The 24366-nt window shown below is 36.4% G+C and overlaps 1 protein-coding gene and 1 non-coding gene across 3 annotated transcripts in view; both read left to right on the top strand.

The window, feature by feature from the left end:
- UNC5D (unc-5 netrin receptor D) overlaps positions 1-24366 on the top strand; it is a 603667-nt gene that overhangs the window by 211286 nt on the left and 368015 nt on the right. The window lies entirely within an intron of this gene.
- LOC132512834 (small nucleolar RNA SNORA18) lies at positions 9875-10003 on the top strand. The gene has a single exon (XR_009538354.1). It is a non-coding gene; the product is annotated as a small nucleolar RNA SNORA18 (small nucleolar RNA).

Here is a 24366-nt window from a genome sequence, read left to right as displayed (position 1 = left end):
CTCTAGGGTGCGCACCCAATGGAAGGCATTTATTTACCAAATTAAAAGCACAGCAAGTAAAAGCCAAGGTATTATGCAAGCCCATTTATCGACTCTTACTCTGCTACTGTTTACTAAATTTCTCAGTGATGGAACATGATGGACGAGTTGATTCTTACAGTCACGTGGCTCCACTAAAGATGAAATACATCTTCCCTGCTTTATTCCTCTTGCATTGACGAAGCAGCTTATGGTAGAAATTGGCGGTTATCCAGCTCCAGCTGGAGAGAGTATGTAGATTTCAAGGTTTGTTTTTGTTCTTGTTTTTTCATTTTTGAATTATTCTGTCAAGTCCGCTAGATGCAACTACATATAAAGAGATGCTGGCATGCTTGGGATTCAGTGCCCGGTTCTCTCGTCTGCTTACCTAAATCCCTTCTTTCTCTTCTAGTGGATGTTCGTATATACGTAGGTGAGTACACACATACATGTACATGCATGGGTGAACATGGATCTCTAAAAACCCACCTGTGCCTACCTCGGGTAGCATCCACCCAGTCAGTAAACAGAATGAGAAGTCCAGGGATTTTTCAGACTACCACTGTATTGTGTGTTAAATTCTACTTGCTGAAATGCTTTTATCATCAAAGAACCTCTCATCTTTTTTAGCAGGATGGATGACAAACAGAGCTGGATATCTTTGTCTACCATCAACCCTGAGAGACAAAGGGATTTATGCTGCTCTTTTTTTTTTAAAAAAAATTATTTTATTCAAGTATAGTTGATTTACAATGTTGTGTTAACTTCTGCTGTACAGCACAGTGATTCAGTTCATTATGGTTTCTCACAGGATAGTGAATATAGTTCCCTGTGCTGTACAGTAGGACCTTGTTGTTTATCTATTCTCTGTATAATAGTTGGCACCTGCTAATCCCAAACTCCCACTCCATCCCTCCCCCCCCTCCCCCTTGGCATATGCTGCTCTTTGAAGAGTGGGATATTAGATATAATAGTGATGAAATGTGGGTAGACAGGGGAGAAATTGTTTATGTCATTATTTCATTTAGGATCTTCTTGCACTATGCTTTCCTAACCCCTGCCCTTTCTTGTATACTGACCAGGCTGGATTAATTTATTCTTGGTTCTCTTTGACAATTTTGCCCTCACTGATAATCTCTAGTATGAAGTCAAATTGATCAAACCAGTGTTTTCTCTGGAATGCTCATTTGGAAGTGACAGGCTTCTGGGATACATTTGCCCTTTCCTGCTAATAAAATTGCAAGCCACTCTATGCTAGGGCAACTTAAAACCTATGCATCTAAAACTCATGGGTGCCATGGGTCTGGTGAGTGTATCATGGAATTGTAGTTTACAAACACTTTCAACAGCCAACTTGTTTTTCAAACTAAATCTTTTCTGGAAGCTCAATATTGGATATAGATAAATGAAGTGTAGTTCTCAGGTGGAACTGAGGATGGGTAGTTCAGAATCCCATGGCATGATATGCTGAGAAACTTGCTTATATGGTTTCCTCCTCATTCACTGACACTAGACTGAGGGACCCAAAGGTATGTCACATCATATTTTTAATCCTACTTCTTGCAGAATAATGGATGGTGCTTCTTCCTGGCACGTTTGCGCCCCACTTAGGACACATTTTCTGTTATTCAATATAAGGAAAACACGCTGGTGTTCAGAAACTATGACATACACACACATATAGACCACACACACACACACACACACACACACACACAGAGTAAATTTTTGTTGGATATCCGTGTATCTCATTGGATGCCTGAGGTCAGTTAACAAGTTACTGTTGAAACCTTGATCATCAAGGACTCAGCTATCAGTTTTCTAACATCGCTTAACTTGGGCAACACAACACAAAACAAAACAAAAATCTGGAGTAGTGAGGAAGTAGCTCACTCATGAAAAACAACAACTGCAGAAACCAACCTTCAATGGGGAGATAGTGGCTACTCTCCTGACCATTTTAACTTTTTGTTAAAGGCTTTAGTGCCTTCAAATAAGCAGTAAATAATCACTGGGAAAGTAGGCGGTTTACAAAGGAATCTAATATGGTAATTGATTAGTCACTGAGAGAATGGGAGATGTTGCTAAACTGTAGCAAATCCATCTCTTTGCCCCAGTTTGCTAGTTAAATGGAAAATATGGTAGCAATGAAAGTGAAATCTGTTGGCTATTTTATGCTTCATTTACCTTGTATAAAACACACATCATAGATGATTGTCAGCACGAATATGGACTGTGTTTTTCAAAAGCTACGTATCCCCCTTTCTTCTTTGGTGATGCAGAATAGGGTGTAGTGGGGGTTAGTGGCATTAAGAGGTCAAAAAGTGTTGTACCAGAGATTTTTAACTATAGATTTTTCATAATAAATAAACTGAGGTTATAAATTGAGCAATTAATTAGATTTTTCTCCATGTAACCTGTTCTTCCTATATAAATACTTTAGTGGATAGAGTATTACTAACTTAGTGTTTTGCCTCTGTAGTGATGACCAAGGTGAATTTATTCGAATCCAATTGTTACTTACAATGTCAATGTCAAAATTTTTAGATACTTTTGCCACAGTATCTCTAATGTATTGAATTTTAACCTTTCCTGAATTTATTTTACTGTGACATTGTGATTTTTTATTATTTAACCTTTCAGGTTGAAAATATTCCTTGGAGAAGTGAGTTTCATAAGCTTATTCTACACGTTATAAAATAAAAATTTCCCCCCATTTTGTCAATGTTATCACAGTATAATTTACGTACAATAAACTATATCTATTTAAAGAGTACTCTTTGATGAGTTTTGATACCACCACAATCAAGTAAAGAACATTTCCATCACCTCCGAAAGTGTCTTGGTATCACTTTTTGGTCTATTCCAATCCCAGCCCCAGCCTATGACAACTACTGATCTTATTTTTTGTCACTATAGAACCTAATATTTTGTTTGAATTTGCCTTAAAACTACCTTTTAAAATGTCAAGACCTAGTTTTTGTGCTGTGGGCAAACAATGGTAGAAAGAAAAATACAGTAAAAATTATATTGTTTGGCTTTTCATTTGGGAGGTATAAAGCCTCTGTAAATATAATGGATTATTTGTGAAGAAGTGCTTGAAGATAACACCCTAAAATCTCTATTATGTCATCATCTAGAAATAACACACAAACATTACAAATTTATACCAAAGGATTTTTCATGAATAAAGTACAAGACTCCTAAACATCAGATATTGAAAACAGGTTTGTACTATTTTGAGACTGTAGTACATAGTTAAGTTTCACTCTACATTTTTATAATGTTTGTTTGGTTTCCAAACTTAATACAATGCAATATTTAATTTAAAAATCATTTATAAGTTGTGCTTTATCTCAAATAATAATAGTCATAATAAATTATGCTTAAAATAAAGTGGCACGGACCACTTGTTAAATAGAAGAAAGTAATTTTCTGTGCAAGTTACGATTAACTTTAAATACATAGAGTATTAAAAGGAACTTTATGATAAAATATTTAAAAACATATTGATTGTAACAAACTGTCTTCCTTATTATGTCACAGAGGAATGATTTAAGAGCATAGGTTCTGGGGCTTCCCTGGTGGCGCAGTGGTTGAAAGTCCGTCTGCCGATTCAGGGGATGCGGGTTCGTGCCCCGATCCAGGAAGATCCCACATGCCGCGGAGCGGCTGGGCCCGTGAGCCATGGCTGCTGAGCCTGCGCGTCCGGAGCCTGTGCTCCGTAACAGGAGAGGCCACAACAGTGAGGGGCCCGCGTACCGAAAAAAAAAAAAAAAAAAAGAGCATAGGTTCTGGAGTTAGGATATGTGGCTTGGAATCCTGGATCTGCGGTGTAGCAGGTGTGTGATCTTGGGCAAGTCATTTAATTTCAGTACCCTTATCTATAAAATAGGGAAAGTAATGCCAACCTACATCATAGTGTTGTTGGGAGGAGTAAACAAGTTTAGCCATGTAAAATGTTTAAAATAGGATCAGACATACAGGAAGACGTCTATTATTATTATCCCTCCCCAAAACAGTTAATTCTCCCAGTTTTGAAAAAATAATATATTATTATGTCACAGTTCAACATTTCAGAAAAATTTGGGAAACACTCCACTGGAAGATTTCTCATTTTCATTCTCTTATGAAATATTTCCTCTCTTTCTGGCCCTATGGTACTGTCCCAGATGCCGAAAAGTCCCAGTCCCTTTTTGCTATACTACCCTTTATACTGAATACTTTAATTCTAACTAGAATCCCTTGGGTTACAGCATCCTGAGGTTGTGCATAATTCTATGAAGTTAACGTTGTCTGCTTGGTAGTAGAAAAGCAAGGAAAAATTGTCTGATGATGGAAAGACGTGGGAAAATGGGTCACTTGTCAGTTAAATAACAAGCCATCTCTCATCTCACTTGCAGTGAAACCACATTTTGTGTATTTTTCATATTTACATGAGAGTAAAGGTTCCCAATTTTTTTATTTAATTTGCCAAATAGTTGGCTGTCCTGCCTAAGTACTTTTGATCTGCAGTCACTTTCAAGGCCAAGGCAGCTTTGTCTAGTGCCAGGAACAATTAATTTCTCACGACTCTAATAAAGAATGTTTCACTTGGTTGCACATGTAAATAGTGAGTTTGTAGTCAAATAAACAAACACACAAACAGAAAGGATATTCACAAATTACTTGTGAGATTTCTGGAGGTCAGTGTCCATGTCTTATACATTATTATATCCTTGACAATCAATAGTGTTGGCACATATGAGGCACATAAACTCTTGAGTAATTGAATTGACTTACTTGATTTCCAAGGCTGTCTGAAAGCTGAAACTGATCTTCATTGACTATCTTTTTCACATGAAGATTTGGATGATAAATTTCTACTGGTACGTCAAATTTCTCTAAAAATAGCAATAAGCAAATTGTAGGATGGATAATCTAATGTAGTGATGAGGGCTAGAGATGAGATTGTTCCACTTGGTCAGTAATATTCACAGGTAGCTTGGAATCTCCTCTTTCATCTCAAAATGTATATATTCTTAGTCCATTTGTTAAGGATATAACATAGAGCCTTAAATTATATATATTTTCCATATGGATTTTCTACAATTTCTTTCTTGGTTTATGATGTGAATGATAATACAAGAAGAAAAACTCACCAATTAACTCCTAAAGAAGGAAATAGTCGTTTATACATGTTTAAATGTGCAAATTCTATCAATCCCTCTCAACAAAAATATAATCATAAAAGTTTACTCAACTCTGTTGTGAAAGACTAGTGTTAAAAAATAGTTGTGTAATGGGGCACATATGCTGAGTTTATTATTTCAAGTGTCCTAAAGGCAGTGGTGCTAGATTTAATATGAGGCTCCTCCAAAGATGCTAATTCCTATTAGGAGAATTTTGTATATTCTAATTTTGTTTCCCTCCAGATTTCTACTTATTGTACTAAAAACAAGATAATTCCAAAAAGAAAAATAATAGTTGTGTATTTTATTAGCATAGGATATGAACAGAAATTTAATTGGTTTATAAACCATCAGTATTCAGATGCCATAAGAATAAAGAAAATCCTAAAACTGTTTATATTGTAATATAAAATCATTCTTGCGTTCATGTTAATGAAGAGAACCATTTTCACTGACAATCACCCTATATTCTAATTTATATCAGTGAAACTTTATCAGTTAAATTTTATTTAACAGGTTATTTTTTCTGACTTCTAGTCTGTTTTGTTTGCAGTATATTCTATTATTCTCACTTTATTTAGAAGATAATTTACCTTTTAAACTAGCATTTTTTTTTTTCTTTTGCGGTACGCGGGCCTCTCACTGTTGTGGCCTCTCCCGTTGCGGAGCACAGGCTCCGGACGCGCAGGCTCAGTGGCCATGGCTCACGGGCCCAGCCGCTCCGCGGCATGTGGGATCTTCCCGGACCGGGGCACGAACCCGTGTCCCCTGCATCGGCAGGCGGACTCTCAACCACCGCGCCACAAGGGAAGCCCTTAAATTAGCATTTTTTTTTCATTAAGGATTTAAAATACGCCTTTAGATAAAACACTAAAATCTACTACCTGACTTGAGAAAGGAAGAATTTTAACTTTTATTGCAAAGCCTAATAATGACTGTTATGAAATTTTAGGATTTCATAGTAAGTTAAATCTAAACAATGTCATACGGATTTTTGTATATTAGCTGACTCATAATACTGAAATATAGAAATGAATTTAATAATATTTTAGTGAAAATATAGCAAGTTCTAATAAGGATCAGTCGTTTAATTTTGATTTTAAAAGCCATCAATTGTTGCCTTAGAATTGTTCCAAAATGAAAATATCTTTACTGGGGGCAGGGGAAATGTGGAAAATTAAAGGGAACGGTTTTAAAATTATTTTAATTTTAAGTAATAGCTGTGTAACAATATCATCTCTTAACTTCGTAAATGAAAATATAGAACAGTTGCTTTTAGCTTTTTTAGATAATTTTGGTTTTTTTGAGAAGGAAGTGTTTCCCAGAAATAAAATTATCATTCTCCTTCCTCCTCTTCCATTCCCCCTGCCCCCCACCCCTTGCATAATTGTGATTCTCCTGCTGTAAATCTTGGGTGATTATCTAACTTAGAAGTGACTCATATACCATTTATTAGGAACCATGTATTTTTTAAAATTAATTTTTATTGGAGTATAGTTGAGTTACAATGTTGTATTAGTTTCAGGCGTACAGCAAAGTGAATCAGTTATACATACACAAATATCCACTCTGTTTTAGATTCTATTTCCATATAGGTCACTACAGAGTATTGAGTAGACTTCCCTGTGCTATACTATAGGTTCTTTTTAGTTATCTATTTTAGATATAGTAGTGTGTGTATGTCAATCCCAATCTCCCAATTTATCCCTTACCCCCTTGGTAACTATAAGTTTGTTTTCTACACCTGTGACTCTATTTCTATTTTGTAAATAGGTTCATTTATACCATATTTTTAGATTCCACATATAAGCCATATCATACGATATTTGTCTTTCTCTGTCTGACTTAACTTCACTCAGTATGACTGTCTCTAGGTCCATCCATGTTACTGCAAATGGCATTATTTCATTATTTTTTATGACTTAGTATATAGCCATATATACTCCATTGTATATATATACCCCATCTTGTTTATCCATTCTTCCATCGATGGACATTTAGGTTTCCTCCATGTCCTGGCTATTGTAAATAGTGCTGCAATGAACATTGGGGTACATGTATTTTTTTCAGATTATGGTTTTCTCCAGATATATGCCCAGGAGTAAGATCGCTGGATCATGTGGTAGCTCTGTTTTTAGTTTTTTAAGGAACCTCCATACTGTTCTCCATGATGGCTGTACCAATTTACATTCCCACCAACAGTGTAGGAGGGTTCTCTTTTCTCCATACCCTCTCCAGCATTTATTGTTTGTAGATTTTTTGATGATGGCCGTTCTAACCAGTGTGAGGTGGTACCTCATTGTAGTAATTACCTACTACAGTGCCACATTTAACTTAGAAGTGGCTCATACACCCATTCATTAGGAACCATGTATTTTTAATGATATACCAAAATTCGAAAGCAAGTTAGGTACCTGAGAACTGTCATAAAAGTTCTTTACTAGATCGATTTCCAACAAATAAAAAAGCCTATAATTTATGTTACAGAGTTAAAATATTTTCTCTGGCAAATGATAGACCAAGAGCAATGATGCTGTCAATTATTAATGAAAGGATGGGAATCAGCCCTTGGTCTCTTCAAGTTGTGTGTGTGTGTGTGCATGCACCTGTGTGTGTTCACGTGTGTGTGTGATTTTTGTTCGGTCTTTCAGTACCCTTCATTATTCTTTTACATTAGCTAGTGCTAAACTTATTTTGAAAAATGTCAATGACCTTTAAAACTGGAAAGACTGTGGAGTATTATTTTTTGAAGGAGGTTCAGTAATTTGGGTCAAAAAATGCTTTTTACTTGATTTTATGGGGGCATCTCCAGATCATTTTATCTTAATTTGGTTTTGGATATCTTAAACATGATAAACAGATAAATTAAAAAAAACCTCATTAACAATTAAATATGATCCAGATACTAATACAGACAGTAAGGATTACATTTCACTTCAGGAATAAGAGGAGTGGCAATGGTTTAACTTTGCAGTAGTAAAAACGTATTTTCTGACTTTACTCTTAAGTTTTAGTCCTTTCTTTCATGCATTTCTGGGGAAAACTGGAAAAATAAATTGCCTTAAAATGACTTAGGAAGAATGGCCTTGGAAATTGTGACAACACAGTTGTGTGTTGTGTGAGATCCATGTGTGATGACCATAATACAACTGAATGTGTCATTATAATGTTTCTAAGCCTAGGAAACAGTACAAAAAAAAATCTGTACAAGGGGAAACAAACTTTTTTGAAGATAAAGTGAAAATATGTCTTAAGGGCCAAGTAAATTTAAAATCCAATCAAATGATATATCTAAGACAGCTGTGAGTGGGGAGATACTGTAAAACTTGAATTTCAGGTGTTGGAACTTGCCTCTTTGGGGTTATAAAGTCATAGACGTGGAAAGTATAAAGTGTTCAGAGTTCCTCTGAGGGTGTCAACAGTGCAGTCAGCCTCTTAGCTTGAATTTCTGGTCATTTTGAGAGCTGTAGAACACTGGGAAGTCAACTCCAAGGTTACATTGTGGGGACTGAAATAATTATTTCCTTGGGAATAAGCATTTGTCAAACGCTTAAAAAGTTTTATCATGAAGTAAAAGAGGTATTTATCTCATTGTATTAATATTTATATAAAAAAGGATTTGTAAAAAATTGTACCTACAATATTTAACATTTGGATTATTATAAAAAATAGATTAGCCTGTGACTTTAATTCTAACTTAATTATTCAAAATTTTAATTTTAATAATTAATTTAGAACCATGATTTTTTTATGACTAATAATTTATTTATTGGAGTGTAATTGCTCTACAGTGGTGTGTTAGCTTCTGCATTATAACAAAGTGAATCAGCTATACATATACACACATCCCCATATCTCTTCCTTCTTGTGTCTCCCTCCCACCCTCCCCATCCCACCCCTCTAGGTGGACACAAAGCACCGAGCTGATCTCTGTGTGCTATGCAGCTGCTTCCCACTAGCTAGCTATTTTACATTTGAGAACCATGATTTTAAATTGAGTCTTAGTAAGCTTGTAAACATTATCAGAGTGCTTAATATATAAATGTTTTATTTCTTCACATTATAATTTAAATATATTTGATGTTAACAGTAATTTAAGTGCTCATTAAGGTCTATCTGTAACACTATTAAGGTATTCAGAATATTAAATATATAAATAAAGTTTCAAATGTTTGAAGATGTTTAAATCTATGGTGAATATAAACATTATCCAGAGCACCATTAAAGGTAATATGTTTTTTTTGGCGGTACGCGGGCCTCTCACCGTTGTGGCCTCTCCCGTTGCGGAGCACAGGCTCCGGACGCGCAGGCTCAGCGGCCATGGCTCCCGGGCCCAGCCGCCCCGCAGCATGTGGGATCTTCCCGGACCGGGGCACGAACCCGTGTCCCCTGCATGGGCAGGCGGACTCTCAACCACTGCGCCACCAGGGAAGCCCTGTCTTATTTGAAATTTATTGTGCTTCTTAGAACCGAGTTTTGCTGTCTTTTAGCAATTCTTGGAAAATGCCAGCCATTATTTGTTTGAAGGGTCCCTCTGCCCCGTTATTTCTACAATCATCTCCTTCTGGAACTCCAAGTTTTATATGTTAGACCTTCACACACTATCTTTCATGTCTTTTAACCTTAGCTTGTTTTCCATATCTTTGTCAGGACTTCCTATTGGATTGTTTCTTAAGAATTATCTTGTCGAGGTCTATCCTGATGGGGCTTTTTCTGTAAACCTACATTGTTGGAAATGCCTCAGAGTAACTGCGTACTTTCCTTTACTCATGGAACTACCTGTTAGATCTGTGGGAAAGAAGTACAAGACAGAGCTGCCAAGTAAACTATGAAAAACCTAACGGTCAAACTTTTTTTTATCGTAGGTATTGGCATATCCCAATGATCTGTACTCTTCTAGGGTGTGATGGCTTAGGAGTGAATATGATTTGATTGAATCTTATACATTTTTAGAGGATGTCAAATTCAGAACCAGGCAGATCCATCTCCCGACCCTAAACATGGTCCTAAAGTAAATCGCTTGAGGAAATTGGATCCCGAAGGTTACAGGTGGGGAATTTTGAAGTGTGTCTATATTCCATTGGAGATCAAAGAAACCTAACTAAAAGAATTGTGGGCTGACTCACATGACAACTTCTTTTTGAAAGGGCTATTTTATCTTGAAGGTTATGAGTTTGGAGGAACTAAGGTGATTGGCAGTGGAAAGAATCAGAACATGTGAAATTCCTTAAAAATTTATTGACTTAAATAATTTTGTCGGTGTTACACATAATTTAAAAAAAAAAAACCTTTACACTTTGTGCAGAAAGTCAGCGTACATTTTTGGCTCAGAGTTTCTCTAATGTTTTCTGTGGAAGGAATAATACCATTTATCAGTTAAAAAAAAAGAATTATTAGTCCATTAATTTTCTCTTCAGCTGTGTCTAATCCATTATAAATTCATCCACTGGATTTTCCATTTCAATTATTATGTATATTTTTCCTGGAACTTCTTTCTGGTTCTTTGATAAATCTGTATTAACAAATAGAGTTCTGTACTCATATTTTCAAACCTTTCTTTTTTTATTGAGGTATAATTGACATATAACATTGTATTATTTTCAGGTGTACAACATAATGATTCAATATTTGTATATACTGTGAAGTGATCATCACAATAAGTCTTGATAACATTTGTTAACATACATAGTTACAAATATTTTTTCTTCTAATGAGTACTTTTAAGATCTACCCTCTTAGCAACTTTCAGATATGCACTATAGGATTATTAACTGTAGTCACCATCCTGCACATTACATCCCCATGACTTAATTATTTTATAACTGGCAATTTGTACCTTTTGGCCCCTTTCACCCATTTTTCCCATCCTCTGTCTCCTACCACTGGCAACCACCAATCTGTTCTCTGTATGTATGGGTTCCTTTTGTTGTTTTCATTGCTGTTGTTTAATTCCACATATAGTTAAGATCATACAGCATTTGTCTTTCTCTTTCAGACTTATTTCACTTAGTATAATGCCTTCAAGGTATATATATGTATATCTCACATCCATTCATCCATCATCAGACACTTAGATTGTTTCCATACCTTGGCTATTGAAAAAAATGCACCCGGAAATGGAATTACTGGATCATATGGTAGTTCTATTTTTAATTCCTTGAGGAACCTTCATACTGTTTTCCATAGTAGCTGCACCAATTTACATTCCCACCAACAGTACATAAAGGTTCCCTTTTGTTTTTTTACTTCTTTGCCGACAGTTGTTATTTCTTGTCTTTTCAATGGTAGCCATTCTAACAAGTGTGAGGTGATATCTCATTGTGATATTGATTTGCATTTCCCTGATGACTAGTGATGTTGAGCATCTTTTCATGTACCTGTTTCCCATCTATATGTCTTCTTTGGTAAAATGTCTCTTCAGATATTTTGCCCATTTTTAAAAAATTGGATTTTTTGTTCATTTGTTTGTTTTTGCTATTGCACTGTATTGAGTTCTTTACATGTTTTTGGGTATTAACCCTTTATCAGATATATGATTTTGCAAATAGTTTTTCCAACTCAGGAGATTGCCTTTTCATTTTATTATTTCCTTTGCTGTGTAGAAGCTTTTTGGACTGATGTAGTCCCACTTGTTTATTTTTGCTGTTGTTGTCTTTGGTTTTGGAGTTAGATTCAAAAACTCATTGCCAAGACTAATGTCAAGGATCCTACATTCAAGTCTTCAATCCTTAATTTTTGTGCATGGCATATGATAGTCTACTTTCATAATTTTGCATGTGGCTGTCCAGTTTTCCCAGCACCTTTTATTGAAGAGACTATCCCTTCCTCATTGTATATCCTTGCTTCCTTTGTCATAAATTAATTGGCCACAGATGTGTGGGTTTGTTTTATTTGGGGAATCTCTTTTCTGTTTCATTGATCTATAGGTCTGATTTTTATGCTAATACCGTACTGTTTTGATTACTGTAGCTTTGTAATGTAGTTTGAAATTAGGGTGCATGATGCCACCAGCTTTGTTCTTCTTTCTCAAGATTCCTTTGGCTATTGGGATATTTTGTGGTTCCATACAAACTTTAGGATTGTTCATTATATTTCTATGAAAGATGCTATTGGAATTTTGGTAGGAATTGAATTAAATCTGTGGATTGCTTTGGGTGATATGGACATTTTAACACAATTAATTCTTCCAGTCCATGAGCACAGACTACATATTTATTTATTTGTGTCTTCTTTAGTTTCCTTCATCAGTGTAAGTTTTCAGTGTGCAGGCCTTTTACCTCCTTGGTTAAATTTATTCCTAGGTATTTTATTCTTTTTGGTGAAATTGTAAATGGGTTTGTTTCCTTAATTTCTCTTTCTGGTAGTTTTTTGTTAGTGTGTAGAAATGCAACAGATTTTTGTGTATTAATTTTTGTATCCTTCAATTTGAATGAATTCATTTATTAGTACTAACAGTCTTTTGGTAAAACTTTTTTTTTTGAAATACAGTTGATTTACACTATTGTGTTAGTTTCTGATATACAGCAAAGCTATTCCTTTAAATATGTATTCTTTTTCATATTCTTTTCCATTTAGGTTGCTACAAGATATTGAATGTAGTTCCCTGTGCTATACAGTAGGACCTTGTTGTTTATCCATTTTATATATAGTAGTTTGTATCTACTAATCCCAAACTCTGAATTTATCCCCCCGTCCTTTCCCCTTTGGTAACCACAAGTTTGTTTTCTATGTCTTCGAGTCTGTTTCTGTTTTGTAATTAAGTTGATTTGTGTCATATTTTAGATTCTACATATAAGTAATAGCATATGATATTTGGCTTTGTTTTATTTATTTCACTTAGTATGATCATCTCTAGGTCCATGCATGTTGCTGCAAATGGCACTATTTTATTCTTTTTTTATGGCTGAATAATACATAAACACACACACACACACACACACACACACACACACACACACACACACACACACCACGTCTTCTTTATCCATTCATCTGTAGATGGACACTTCACTTAGGTTGTTTCCATGTTTTGGCTATTGTAAATAGTGCTGCTATGAACATAGGGGTGCATGTATCTTTTCAAATTAGAGTTTTCTCCAGATATATGTACAGGAGTAGAATTGCTGGATCATATGGTAGCTCTATTTTCAGTTTTTTGAGGAACCTCCATACTGTTTTCCATAGTGGCTGCAAGTGAAACTATTTTAAAATACATGTTTAATAGCAATACTTGAATGTTGTTCTATTTACTACTGTCAGTTACTATAACAGAACTTCATTAAGAATATTTCCTTTTCATGCTTGGTTATTCTTAGTGACAAAGCATGCCCTCGTGGTCTTAGGATGGATGTTGGATATATCATTTTCATTATGAAAATCTAAACATATGGCATGACTGTTAGGTGTTTCCTTGAAAACTGTCACATTTTGCTACTATCAGTGGCTTCTTGATGTGTTAATGTATTACATTCCCTCTTCAGCATTGAAGAAATAGATGATACATCTGTAAGATATAGCTGCAGTGGACAAAAAAGTAATCCTTTTGATCTGTGTAGAATGATCAACTAAGTTCTTTTCTGGCAATAGATAGACAAACAGATATTCTTCCCAATATCTATCAGTGTTAAGGGAACTAGCACAACATTTATAGATGATTGCCTGATGAATACCCATTAAATGCTCTAGACCATTAAGTGTGCTAATGCCTGTCCCAGGATTAGACTGAACCAACATTCACATACCTGAATGGTATGTTATTAGCTTCCTGTAAAATCACTCACACTTTCCTCTCTTCTGAATTATGCTTTGGAGGGTGCCATTAGCCAATATCAGAAGATGCTATAAGAAAGAGACCTGTAGAAAAATTTCAAGCCTACTGTAAAGATGTTGTTATGATCTTTGTTCGTGGGATTGCAGTGCCCCTTTTATGATTTCCCTTAAGGAGAAATGGTTTGCTGCTTTCTGAACTTTAGTATCAGGAACAGTTTGGTTTCTTCTGAGCAGTTGATTTTTTTATCTTCTTATGGATCCTTGGTTTGTAAACTTATTATCTTTCTTTCACGGGGAGACCAGAATACTGAATCATATGTTAACTTATTTGATATTATAGTTATGTCTGGCTCCTTTTAAGTCCTTACTTTATTTTTCACTACTTTTTTTCTCATTTCTTCAGCTTTATGTTTTCTTGGTATATTTTGTTTTATTTTTTTAATTGAAGTATAGTTGATTTACAATGTTGTGCTAGTTTCCAGTGTACAGCAAAGTGATTCAGTTATTCTTTTTCAGATTCTTTTCCCTTATAGGTTATTACAAAATACTAATTATAGTTCCCTGTGCTATCTAGGCAAAGATGTACGGTGACCTTATATATAGGAAACCCTAAATGCCTTTTTACTCACATATGCTATCAAGTATCTATATGTATGTGTGTGTGTATATATATATATATATATGTTTTCTTAAAAAAAATTTTTTTTGCTGAGACTATTTAACATAAGACATACAAACCACCTTTACTGGGAGATTTGCTTTTAACCTGGCTTTTGCATAATTTGCCTTTGGCAAAGTCTTCAGCAAGTAGCAAGATTTAAAGTACAGGGTTGAAGTTCAGGTTAAAACTCTAGTAAGTTAATGATCAAGAACGTACAAGGTAGAGAATCAGAGATAGAGAATTTGGGTTATCAGTTTATCCAAGTGTAGGGAACATTTAACAGACGCACATATACCAGAATTAGGGCATGAGGTTATAATCAGATATTGGGAAATTCTGAGGTCAGGTCTGGCTTTAGAGAAGGTGGGGCTAAGCTTGTATTTGGGGGTAAAGAGAGCTCCATTTAGGGAGAAAAGGAGACAGAGGCGGGAAATCTGAAGAGGTAAATGAGTCAGCCCAGGTGCAAGGACTGATTTTGCCACGCTGAGTGGCCACGGGCAAGTGAATTAAACCATCTGAGACCTCTTTCTAGTTTGGGTAATGTAGATAATAATACCTACCTCACAGATTGCTTTAAAGACATGAAAAGTACTTAAAATAGCGTCTGCTCTCCAGCAGGCTTTCAATAAATAGTGATTGTCATCGTGTCCCAGTGCAGTGGCTGCATTCTGCACGCTGATCCCACCGTGTGCCGCTGTGAATAAAATAGCACGAGGGTGTAGCCTTTTCTTAATTTGCAGGGAACCCAATTTGGTTGGGATATTCTCAATTGGCAGCTTCCCTGAGATCGATGTTTTCACCCTTTGGTGTTTACTGCTTCCTGCCTGCCAGTGGGCGGCAATAGATGACAAAACAAATGAATGAACTGTATCAATATTTCTTGCTTTTCTTCCCAAATCAACACATTCCAAGTGTTTCACTGATTGGGTAAGTTTAGGAACCAATGCCTGGTTTAGAACCCTGTGTCCATGACGTAATGCTGCTTGTTTTAGCAGAAGTCTCTTGGGGCCATGGGAAAGCATCTTCCTAAATTCTCAGGTTCGTTTTTTGCTACCTGCACTAGGAGTGGTTGGACAGAAGTATAGCTGAGATCCCTGTCATTCCCAGGAAGGGTGTCATTTGCTAGCTCTGGCAAGTATCTTTTCCTAGGACACTTCGCTATGCTGAAAAAAGAAATCTATAACTGTACTGAACTCCTCCCTAAGTCAAAGTATCAGAAATCTCTCAGGCTGTCATAATTTACCTTTTAAAGGTAAATAAAAGGAGATAGGGCAATTATTTTCAGTTGGAAGAAGATAGATCCAATTGTATGATACAAGGATGTAAAGGTCACAAAGCAGGTATTTGCAGATCGAGTACTCTTTCCCCAACCTGCTCACTCATTCTCACTGTTTTCTTACCACAGTTGTCCCCAAGTTCAACTCTGTCACTCCGGTGACCTGTATTGCTAAGCAGTAGCAACAGACCCCAGAGGCCTCTAGCTAACTCCATCTTTTCATCTTGGAGAAATGTTTCTTGATAGGTAAGAAACTAAGCACCGCCGTCTGGGCTTGTCTGAGATCCTAAAAGCCCTCTGAATGTGTGTTGCTGACCTCATTTTGAAGTCCCTGTTGCATCTTTGGAGCACATCACAGGTACATAAATCACTCTTAGAAAGTACATTCTTCCAAACTCTGTCAGCCTATGTCTCTCAGAAAATACATTCACTTTGGGCAGCTTTTTATGAAGCCTGCTTTATGAAAATTAATAATAATAATAAAAGAGGAATTTAAAGATTTTTGTACACTCTGTTGGGTTTTTTTTTGGAATTTTTAGCTGCCATCCAGGCACACAAATAGTCTAGTGACTGCTTCTGTTGGTACCTTCACGATGCATTCAAGCCTTTTGTTAAACTTGAACCACACTGAACTTCGAAGCCCTTTGAATCTCACCTCCTCCACACAGCCTTCCTTGGCTACTCTTGTCCTGTTTAAAGACAAGGAATATTAACGCTTGTGGAGGTGGTATGCAAATGTTACTTGCTGTTGCCAATTTTTATCTTCCCTAAACAGCTCCGCCACATAAAACATGCATCACAAATTAATTTGTATATATTCCTTGATTAATGGGTGCTATTTTCGTCTTCCTAATATTGTTCCTGATCTGTGCGTTTTCTAATATGTTGTTCAGTGATTCATACATGGTGATCTTATCTCCATGGCTAGACTATAAATGTTCTCAAATGAGGGCAAGGACCAGATTTTATCTGCTCCCTTAACTAATGTTTAATAAGGGTCTGCTGTTTCGATGTTTTCTAAAATGTTGGCTGGGGAAAGATGGCGGGTCTTCAGGACATGCAATTTCCTGTTGGTATAACTAACTTCCCACTCTCTTCCATGAGCATTGGGGTTTCTTGTACAAGAATATCTTTGTCTTGTTTATCACTTTATTGAGCTATGATTGACATGTAAAAAGTAGTATATATTTAATGTGTACAGGTTGATGTGTTTGGGGATAAGTATATACCTGTGGAACCATCACTGACATCAAGGCCATAGACATATCCGTTGCTAGTAAATGTTTCCTTGCATCCGTTTATTATGATTGTTTTATGTGTGTGAGTGTGTGTGTGTGTGTGTGTGTGAGTTTGTGTGTGAAACTTAATGTAAGGTTACCTCCCTGGCAAATGGTAAGTATACAGTACAGTATTGTTAGCTATAGGCACTATGCTGTATAGTAGCTATCCCTAATTTATTGATCTTGCATAACTGTAACTTTGTACGCTTTGATCATCGTCTTCCCATTTCCCCCTGTGAGAAACTATTTTAGATTTCACATATAAGTGAGATCATGCAGTATTTGTCTTTCTATGTCTAGCTCACCTCACATAACATAATGTCCTCCAGGTTCATCCATGATGTTGCAAATGGCAGGATTTCCTTCTTTTTTAAGGCTGGATATTGTATATGTGCGCCACATTTTCTATACCCATCCATCCTTCAGTGGGCGTATAGGCTGATTACATATCTTGGCTATGGTGAATACAGAGCAATGAACATAAGAGGGTAGATATCTCTTTAAGATCCTAATTTCAATTCCTTTGGATAAATACCCGAAAGTGAGATTGCTGGATGGTATGGTAGTGCCAGCTTTAATTTTTTGAGGAACCACCACACTAATTTCCACAATAGCTTTACCAATTTGCATTCCTACCAACAGTGTACAAGGGTTCACTTTTCTCCACATCTTGCCCGTACTTCTTATGTTTTTATTTTTTTTAAATAGCTATCCTCATAGGTGTGAAGTGATATCTCATTGTGGTTTTGATTTGCCTTTCTCTGGTGATTAATGACATTGAGTACCCTTTCATATACCTGTTGTCCACTTGTATGTCTTCTTTGGAGAAATGTTTATTCAGATCCTCTGTCCGTTTGTTAATTGGGTTATTTGTTTTGTTTTGTTTTTGTGCAGTTGAGTTGTATGAATTCTTTATATATTTTGGATGCTAACCCCTTATCGGATATATGGTTTGCACATATTTTCTCCCATTACATAGCTTAGCTTTTAGTTATTTCCTTTGCTATGCAATAGCTTTTTAATTTGATGTAGCCCCACACTTTTATTTTTGTTTCTGTTGTGTGTACTTTTGGTGCTACGTCCAAAAAGTTATTGCCAAGACCAATGTCAAGGAGCTTTTTCCTTATGTTTTCTTCTAGGGGTTTTACATTTTCAAATGTTACATTTAAGTCTTTAATCCACTTTGAGTTGATCTTTTTCTGTATGGAATAAGGTAGGGGTCCAATTTTATTCTTTTGCCTATGGATATACAGTTTAAGCAAAAACATTTGTTGAAGAGACTGTCCTTTCCCCATTGTATATTTTGGTGCCTCTGAAGAAATTTAATTGACCATAGAAGCATGGGTTTATTTCTGGGCTCTCTGTTGTGTTTCATTGGTCATTGGGCTATTTTTATTCCAGTACCATAATATTTGGATTACTGTAACTTTGTAATGTAATTTCAAATCAGGAAATGTGATGCCTCCAGCTCTTTTATTCTTGCTCAAGATCGTGTTGGCTATTTGGGGTCTTTTGTAGTTCCATAGGAGTTTTAGGATTGTTTTTCTCTTTCTGTAAAAAATGCCATCGAAATTTTGATAGAAATTGCATTGAATCTGTGGAACATTTGGGCAATGTGGACATTTTAAGAATATTAATTCTTCCAATCCAGAAACACAAGATATCAAAAAACCAAAAACCCAGTTTAAAAAAATGGGCAGAAAAGCTAAATAGATATTTCTCCCAAGAAGACATACAGATGGCTACAAGCACATGAAAAGATGCTCAACAACATTAGAGAAATGCAAATCAAAACTACAGTGAGGTATCTCCTCACACTGGTCAGAATGGCCATCATCAAAAAGTCTACAAAATAATAAATGCCAGAGAGGGTGTGGAGAAAAGGGAACCCTCCTACACTGTTGATGGAAATGTAAACTGGTGCAGCCACTATGGAGGACAGTATGGAGGATCCTTAAAAAACTAAAAACAGAGCTACCACATGATCCAGCAATCCTACTCCTGGGCATGTATCCAGAAAAGACAAAAACTCTAATTTGAAAAGATACATGCACCCCAGTGTTCATAGCAGCACTGTTTACAGTAGCCAAGTCATGGAAGCAACCTAAATTTCCATCGACAGATGAATGGGTGAAGAAGCTGTGGTATATATATAATGGAATATTACTCAGCCATAAAAAAGAATGAAATAATGCTATTTGCAGCAACATGGATGGACCTAGAGATTCTCATACTATGTGAAGTCAAACAAAGACAAATATCCCATGATATCACTTATATGTGGAATCTTTAAAAACTGATACAAATGAACTTATTTACAAAACAGAGATAGAGTCACAGAGATAGAAAACAAACTTATGGTTACCAAAGGGGAAAGAGGAGGAGAGGGATAAATTAGGAGTTTGGGATTAACAAATATACACTAATATATATAAAATAGGTAAACAACAAAGACTCTATAGTACAGGGAGGTATATTCAATATCTTGTAATAACCTATAATGGAAAATAATCTGGAAAAGAATTTGTACATGTATCACTGGATCACTTTGCTGTATACCTGAAACTAACATAGCATTGTAAATCAACTATACTTCAATAAAAAAAATGGATGAAGAAAACCAGAAAAAAAATAAAGAAGGGAGCAACCAACAGGAAGGAGAAATTCTTCAAGAGCTTTGGTCAAGAACCCTGCCACGTGCCAGTAAACTTGTGATTCTAGGACCTGTTTGATTTACAGAATGATAACAAACTAATTGTTTAGTATTGTCTATTACCAGGTACATAATATCACTTGTCGTCCTTACAGTCCTATATATATCCTGTAGGTCCTGTATATCCCAGTAAAATATAAAGTTATTTTTGTCGTTAATTATTTTTCCTCCTATTTTTTGTAAATTGACTTAACCAAATTTGGCTGTTCATAATCGTTAGGTTTTTTCTGGTACTGGTTATTATTGTTTTGAAATATCAGGAACCTGCCGTCATTATAGGTAGGTGAGGGTTATATATATCTTTCTGCATAACCTTACTGCCACATACAAAGTTATATTTTGGACCAAATCTTGTTACAAACGCACATATTTTTTAGAAGGAAAGTATGAAATTAATCGTAATCATGTTACATCAATAATAATATCCAGTGCTCTGTTCTTGTATAAGTTCTATCCACAGCTTGCATAAAAAATGGTTGTAACAAACACAACAGTTATTCTAGAGACAAGAGTTCTTTAATTTTATAATTGGCCTTGGTTACCAGAATCTTATGAAATAGGGACTAGATTCAAGACTTTTTAAAAACCAAAGTTCAGGTCCCATTTCAAAGGAAGTCTTCGTACAACTTATTCATGCAAGAATATATATAAAATTTCTAGCCTATCCACACTATTTGAGGACCACAACATTGGCCAATGAATACCCACTTCAAAAATAGTTTATGATGTTTTAGAAAACCTATTTTGCTGGTCAGAGATAAAAAGTGTTTGCAGTAGCTACTGTAACCTTTAGATTATATGAGAGCCAACACGGTTTAGGCAAGTAACTATCTTTGATTGTAAATTAAAACTTTATTAAACATTCAGACACACACACACGCTCACACCCCACACTATGATTAAGTATTTTAAAGTGTATTATAGACATCACAACACCATTTTATAACAGAAACCATTAGGCTCAGAGAGGTTAAGCAATTCGCCTCTGGATTTACAGCTATTAATTGGGAAAGGAGAGAAGTGACCCCATGGCTTTGGACCCTGTATCCATACATATCCTTTATACCATACTGTACATCTTGGGCTTATTCTTTCTCTGGGTGCTAAAAACCAAAATCTCTGTTTATTTGACTCAGAACGACCCACTACTTGTTACCAAGATGGAAATTCTAAGAACACTTGTAAAATATGTCCCTACTGCATCTGCTTTCTTGGGGCACGTAGAGACTTCTGTATTAGTGAGTCAGTTCGCTGTGTATGACAATGAGGTACACTATCTAGGGGAAGCACATGGAGAAGTTTCAGCAGGGGGTGCAGTCTCAACAGATCACTAAATTACTGCTGGCAGGGGAAGCGAGCCACAGAAGCTGGCAGACTCAGACTAGAATAAATGGGAAAAAGTAAGATGAGATGGGAGCAGAAAAGCTCACAGCCAGACATGTTCTGACTCCATCATGATGCAGGTTTGTATAAATGATGGCGAATTTAGTTCTTTGGTGATTCTCAAAATATAGATGATGGATTCCAATGAGAACGTGGTAAATATCTAGTTCTAATCAGGAAAGCAAGCAGTGCATTCATTCTGCTCGCGATCTTTGCCTGCTGATGGTAATAGCTTCACACTAGAAATAATTCTCATTTCTATCAAATTTTGGTTAAAAACTACACTTTTTTAATGAATTGGTGCTTTCTGAAGTATTACCTTGAGGTTTGATGGTTGTCATAAAGTTAAGACCTGGAATGTAATACAGAATTCGATTTGCATATAAGTCTCTATGTAAATGTATCTGAAGGGGATATATTAGAAGCTGATCATCTTTCATCATGGGGAGAGAAAGTGGAGTTGTATGCTATTTGTAGTTTCTCTTAGAATAGAGATATAAGAAAGGGTACGGCAGAAATTAAACACAACATTTTAAATCAACTATACTTCAATAACATTTTTAAAAAGTTGTAACGCCAGAGAAAAAGGATCACTTTCTTCACGGCTTCTAATGTGGCAATTGATGGTATTTAGTGTTGTATGTATTTTTCCTCACTCACTTTTTAAACACACATATTTTGTTGAAAAAAGTTAAATTATTTGATATAGCCTAATAAAATAATTTGATTTGCTATTATCTCTTATCCAGTGTTCAAAGGCATTTGAGAGGACCTTTTCTTAACCCATCTCTGAATGTGCATCCTCTTGACAGAAGGTGACTGAGTTTGGAGGCATTACTGGAAGAAACATCAACTTCCCCATTCTCCTTTCTGCCGTACTTAAGTGCAGATGCGTTCCAGTGCTCGCTGTTATGCTTAGTTTCATACCCTTTGCATATTCTGCTAGTTCTTCCTACTGAACCAAGTGATAACCTCTTTGGGGGACTTAGCTAATTTTAGTTTGGAAGCACATTCAATCTGAGATTGCTTGAAACATTTAAAGAATGCTTACCTCCTGGAAAGTAATCAGTCTGTTATAGTAGATTTCCCCCCAGTCTTTGTGGAAGGGCCTGATTTTCTTTTCCCCTTTCAAGTAACACATAGAATGCGTATTTTTCCCAATTTATTCATCTTCTAAACTCAAATAAGAGGGGGAGAAACTCTTGCCTTAAATAATCCCAGCCTTTGGAAGATCAATGACAACAGAAATTTAGAATTATATGTATATGAAATATAAATTTCTGACCTGGTCCACCCTGAACCTAGGTCTCTGACTCCCAAGTTTCTATTCTTTTGTAGGGGAGAAAATCTTTTCCTTTTTTCTCTTGTAGGTTCTTTGGCTGGTCCAATGATGAAACTGACTTAAGGCAGATTAATAGGAGAAAAATTTAATTTGTATGTGTGGGAGCTCATAGATATATGAGACTCAAAGAAGTGATCAAAGCAGGCAGCTTTTATACCTGTTTTAGACAGATAAGCAATACATTTCTGAAGAACTGACAAGACAAAAAAGTGTGGGTTTGGGGTAGTAAATTAGTAAAGAAGTGGACTTCCCTGGTGGCGTCCAGGAAGATCCCAGATGCCGCGAAGCAACTAAGCCCGTGCCCCACAAGTACTGAGCCTGTGCTCTAGAGCCCGTGAGCCACAACTACTGAGCCCACGTGACACAACTACTGAGCCCACGTGACACAACTACTGAAGCTTACATGCCTTGAGCCCATGCTCTGCAACAAGAGAAGCCACCGCAATGAGAAGCCCGCGCACCACAACGAAGAGTAGGCCCCGCTCGCCGCAACTAGTGAAAAGCCCGCGCGCAGCAACAAAGACACAACGCAGCCAAAATTAAATAAATAAATTAATTAAAAATTTTTTAAAAATTAGTCAAGAAGTAACAAGGTTTGTTTATACAGCGTTCTCTATGAACGGCACCTGCCTTCAGGGGTGTAGAGGAGGGTCAGAGTGACCTTCTTGCATCGGCTGTTTCTTAAGTAGTAACTCTGTTTTGAAATAATCAGTATGCCAAAGCGGCATATTTTAGGATGGCCTGCCCTGAACCCCATCACTTTGAATACAGCATGCTTTTTCCTAAGACTATATCAGAATCCCAAGTCCCCACAGTAATACAAACCTCATAAAAACTATCCTTTTTGACTATAGGAAAAAGAAGGAATTTTTATTTGGTGATTTTGGAGGGTACTATAGCTAGAACTCTCATTTATGCCTTTTATGCCTTTTGACCCATTGTAACAATTCATATTACCCCTCCCTATGCTCATTTTTTTTTTTTTTTCCCGGTACGCGGTACTCTCACTGTTGTGGCCTCTCCCGTTGCGGAGCACAGGCTCCGGACGCGCAGGCTCAGTGGTCATGGCTCACAGGCCCAGCCGCTCTGCGGCATGTGGGATCCTCCCGGACTGGGGCACGAACCCGCGTCCCCTGCATCGGCAGGCGGACTCTCAACCACTGCGCCACCAGGGAAGCCCCCTATGGTCACTTTTTAAGTGTCCCAGTTGGTATGAGAAATTATGAAGTCATCCTAGGTATGGGTGATGTTTTCATCCTGCGGTGACACTGTATCATTTGAATTATTTACGTTTCTCCTGACCCAGTGACTTGTATATCAGTCCTTAAACGTTTCTCCCGTTGACTTCAGAGCACAGCTCCCCAGCTTCCTATCCCTTGTGCCACCGTGCAGTACTTCATAGATCAGTACTCCACTGGCCTTCCCTCCGACCTTATTCACTACCTGCCCTTCAGTAAACATAATTCTTTTGAAGATTCTGAATGACTTTATGGCAAGTACTTACAAAAGAATTGGAAAAAAAAGGAGTTATTAATCAATATGAGTAAGTTCCAAAATGTGATAGAAATTTTAAAACTGTTACTTGACATTGTTAGTGAAATAGGAAGTGATAGATTTGCATTCCTTCTAAAACAATGCATATAACATTTACTCTGTAATAAATGCTATTCTGAGTTCCCTTACGTCTGTTAATTCATTCTACTTATAAATGAATGCTAGAAATCTTAGAAATCTTATCACAGTTCTAAGGGGT

This window comes from Lagenorhynchus albirostris, chromosome 21, assembly GCF_949774975.1.
Source record: "Lagenorhynchus albirostris chromosome 21, mLagAlb1.1, whole genome shotgun sequence".
In the NCBI taxonomy this organism is placed as follows: Eukaryota; Metazoa; Chordata; class Mammalia; order Artiodactyla; family Delphinidae; genus Lagenorhynchus; species Lagenorhynchus albirostris.
This window is presented reverse-complemented; position numbering and strand designations above follow the sequence as displayed.